Below are 4,743 nucleotides of genomic sequence, written 5' to 3' on the forward strand. Positions count from 1 at the left end.
GATGATAAATTCTTTCAGCTTATTTTTGTCTGGAAAGCTCTTTATCTGTCCTTCAACTCTAAATGATAGCTTTGCTGGATAAAGTTTTCTTGGTTATAGATCCTGGGTTTTTATCACGTTGAATATTTTGTGCCAAGCCCTTCTGTCCTGCATAGTTTCTTTTGAGAAATCAGCTGCCAGTCTTATCGGTTTTCCCTTATAAGTAACTATTTGTTTTTCTCTTGCTGTTTTTAATATTCTTTCTTTGTAAGTTCTTACTGAATTTATCTACACTTCCCAAAAGTTCATTGAGCATCTTTATAACCAGTGTTTTGAACTCTACATCTATTAGATTACTTGACTCCATTATAGCTGGATCTATGTTCTGTTCTTTCATATGGTTTCTGCTTCTTTGTCTTCCCATTTTGGCTGCCTTTCCGTGTCTGTTTCTATGTACTAAGCAAAGTTCCTAAGTCTCCTCATCCTATTAGTGTGGATTTGTGAAGTAGGTGTCTGTCCAGTGGCACAGTCCTGAGAGGGGTTTAGCTGCAGGCCAAACTTAGCCCAGGCCTCTACCCCTCTGGGCCGACCTGTTAAGATTCAGCAAGCAATCCACAGATACTGTGCTCATAGTTGCTTCAAAAGGCCATACCAGAAACCGAGGCCAGCTGCCTCCAGTGTGAGTCTAGGCACTGCTCAGCAAGGAGCATCTGACTTGCTGAGGACACACCTGGATGTGGCTTCAGTGGGGCTACGAGTAGGGGGAGGTGGGGTTTTAGGAAATCCTCTAGGCTGAGTGACCTTTGTTATCCAGATGACCTCATGGCAATGGTGGCACTGTGTCCACACACTGGGAGAGGGGAGGGATCAAGAGGGAACAATGGACACCGCTGGAACCTTTGCACAGAGCAAGTCTCTCCTCAGCCCTCACTCCGACAATGTCTCCCTGCAAGTCCCTGGTGCCCCCTGTGCGCAGCTCAATCAGCACTGGTGACAATCAGCTCAATCTGTCACTGGAAAAATCCACTTGCTGATGCGGCCCCTTCAAGAGGCCTCCACCGCTGCTGCAGCCTCCATCTCAGCTGCTCGAGATAGGGTCGCCCCACGTCCTTGCCCTGTCCCACCCTCTGCCATTGCAGGGTGCTTCCTTGGATTTCTCCCTAGTTGTATGGCCTGTGCATCAAGATCCCTGGTGATTTTTCCTTGCTGCTGCTCCTTGTTTCCATCACAACCTCTACCTGTTCACCAGAGGGATGAACAGAACCTCCATCATCCACGCTATTTTGGTTCTTCTTCAAAGCTTCTGGTTTTTACTGTAGCATCCTGCACACTCATGTACAAGTGGGAGGCGTGGTGACTTCAACAAGGGCTTAAAGAACAAAAGGAGATGAAGATGAAGTAGGTACAGTAATGTTTATAATGCCAATGGCAATTTTATCCTTGAATCACTTGGCATGAACTGAATAAGGGGAGAAACACAAGGCTCTGTGCTTTCCAACCATATCTTCCCTCCCAATCTAGATGCAGGCCCCACAAGGCTACAATCCAGGGCTTGCTGCCAAGTTGCTTTTATGCTGTTATGCTTCTAACCTTCAGAAGCTAAATTAGGTGTAACCACGGCCTGAGAGAACAATAAAGACCCAGTTGTCTTATTGGACAGATCAAAAGATTGAAGCTCAAAGAGATAAGGACTAATTCAAGAGCAGGCGTAGAGTTAGGATCAAAGCCACAAGTGATCTTTACTCCAACAAGATTTTTTTTAAGTCACAATAAGATTGGCCCTGAGAAATGAGCGGTTTTTATACCACGTCTCCTTAAATCCTTAGCATTCATGTCCAATTGCATCTTTCTGAGGATTCTCTAGAAATTTCCCATATGAAAATGTCGGTGAGGATGAAGGGAATATGTTTGCATTCAGGAGAGAGATTTATTTGAGAGATAAACATCAGTAGGACTAATGTGAGGACTGACTGGGTAGAAACCAGAGGACTCATTACAAAGTCTGAATCCCAAGGTAGAGATGTATCAGGAGCTTCAAAGCAAAAATAAAAACAAACAAACAAAGAAAACCCCTGGTCCCAGGCTGTTCCAAAGCAGGGGACCTGCTGTGGATGGTGATGTCCAATCTGTACCTTGGAAAGCCTGTGCCTCTCCATGCAGCCTGTGGTCCCACTCTGGTTTATAACTTCTGACCTTTGACCTTCCTACAGAAGGACAACAATCAGAGAACACAGATCTACTTCCAACGAAATACAGTACTTTTTGTGGGAATGAGAAAAATGTAAATGTCCTCTGCACCCCTAGTCTCATGGCTTAGTGAGCAGAGCATGGGCCAGATTTTTGCTCTGACTCACCTCCACCAGGTACTCCTAGGCACAGCCCAACTTGCACAACCATACTGTGCAGTGGCTCTTTCTGTTCCTCCTTCCAAGAGCCCAGAGACATGCATCCATTGTACTTACGATTGCCCACAGAATCTTACCAACCAAATCAGATGTGGGTATAGGAGAGGGTGTTACTCAAGCAGATGCAACTCTGATGGGAAAGGTTCAATTTTAATTGCAGTTCCTTCCGCTTATTTCTGAGTCAGAGTCTGACAAAAACCCACTTCACCTCCTGATGCTGGAGTCTTTCAGACTTTCCTAAATTTAAAGCTGGTATATTATTCTTAGCATTTTTTTATTGGAGCAGTGTCTGGTACACATAACTCAAAGGATGTCTGGTGAGTGAATGAAGGAAAAAGGAAAGAAGGAAAAGAGGAAGGGAGGGAGGAGCAGAGATGGAGAATCCTCTGTGACAAAGATCATGTCTATGTGATGAAAAATATAGAATTCCGGGATCAGCCTTCGACCACACTGTATTCAGACAGCTGATGTATGATTAACTGGGCTAAATAGTATGTCTAGGTGACAATGATCTATGTATGTCTCTCTCCCTACCCCTGGACTGCAGGTGTGTAATTGCCAGACAATACTTTAGTGGATGTGTTTGGCATCTAAGAGATAAGAACACATTACTTAATAATATGCTTTATTTACATGAAGCTTTGCTTAACTAGTGAGCACTTATGGCTTCCTGAAAGGTAGGTTCCTCCCTAACGCATGGGACACTCTCAACCACAGCATCAACCACTGAGTGGAGGGAATCTTTAGGATCAGTGCTGCCAGACCTGATGATGAGATATCTGGAAAACCCATTTCATGGGCAGAATAATATGCTGAGAGAGTACAGAAGAGAGACTCTTCACAGAAAGTTGAAGGCAGGTCAATGGCAGTGTCCAGCCCTGAGGAAAAGGAGTGAAGGCATTGTTGACATGCCATTCTGGGGAAATCAGAGGGTTGACTCTTGACAAAGTTCTAGTGCTTTGGCTTGCGTGGTGACAAAATTGAGTTCTTGCTCATCGCATCGTTGGCACTATCATAATCATTATCAACAATAAGACCAATGTCAGTAAATATTTATTGGGTGCCTTCTCTGTAAAATTGTCAACAAGATCTTTGGGCTTAGGTTCTGAAAGCCCTGCTTTTCTTAAAAACCCTTAAAGAGAGACTTAAACATTAGAAATATTATCAATTTAAGATTTAGAGATTAGTCTATGGCCATGCCACCCTGAACAAGCCTGATCCCCTCTGATCTTGGAAGCTAAGCAGGGTCAGGCCTGGTTAGTACTTGGATAGGAGACCACCTAGGAAGACCAGATGCTGTACATGTGAAAAATAAGAGATTGTAAGCTGACAAGTTCCTTGCAATCTGTGAGATCAACCAAGGTTGCCTTGCCTAAAAAAAAAAAAAAAAAAAAAAAAAATTTAGAGATTAAAGCAGGTGAGTTTCCATAGACTCTGTGAATAACAAAGAAAACCTATGCCCCAAATTTAAAAGGTTTCAGAGAAAAGTAAGTCTCCAAATTCCTATTCTTTATAAGAAATTTTACCTGAGGACAAGAAGAGTATTCTAGTGGAATAATGAAAACTCTAGTCAAAATTTTTGCAATGATACATATTTTCTGGCTAGGGTTCTGCACATCAAGGATAAAATCCTAATGACTTATTAAGTGCTGCCCTGCCTGGCAAGGAAGCAGAAATTTAGATATGCCAATTAAGACAGGAAGGACCCAATACCACTGGCCTCAATGTTAGCTGATGTGAGAAGTTGTGGTTGTAATCCACAGTGGGTAAAACCAAAATTCCATTGTCAAAGCTAATACCAAAAAATACTCAGAAATCCCATGGCAATATGGCTCCTCTCAAGCCACACACCCAGTGACTCCAGTATATACCCCTAATAATGTGTTTGGGCTATACAGATTCTTCTTAATAGGAAAATGCAGAGGCTCAGGCCCAAAGAGTAAGAGTTCTTTCATGGTACAGTTCCTATATTTAAATTGCATTTTAATTTTGCTTTTACTGAAGTGCTTTATGGATATAGAAACATATCGAATAGTTCTACTTATGATAAGAAACAATAGTCTCCCACACTACCCCCACTCGATTCTCAGTTCTGTTCTTAGGAGGCAGCCTCTTCTAAGAGTTGAGTACTTTTATAATTTATCTCCATCATGTTATATATACATTCTTATATCTCTGTTTCTTGATTTATCAATTTTAGGCATTATCTATCGACTGCCATTTATGGAAGTTAAAGATTTGGTTCACCATTCCCTCGGATAATTCTATATTATTATTTTTAGTTCTTTTATTGATTGTATGTTTAAACAACATGCTTAAACCTCATTTCTTATTCCATCAACTTTTGACAGGGTCTCTT

At 42.1% G+C, this 4,743-nt stretch overlaps 1 pseudogene; it reads left to right on the forward strand.

The window, feature by feature from the left end:
• The first annotated feature begins 3,570 nt into the window (after window positions 1-3,570).
• LOC111733181 lies at window positions 3,571-3,689 on the forward strand (annotated as a pseudogene).
• The last annotated feature ends 1,054 nt before the right edge of the window (window positions 3,690-4,743 follow it).

This window comes from Pteropus vampyrus, unplaced genomic scaffold, assembly GCF_000151845.1.
Source record: "Pteropus vampyrus isolate Shadow unplaced genomic scaffold, Pvam_2.0 Scaffold535, whole genome shotgun sequence".
Lineage (NCBI taxonomy): Eukaryota > Metazoa > Chordata > Mammalia > Chiroptera > Pteropodidae > Pteropus > Pteropus vampyrus.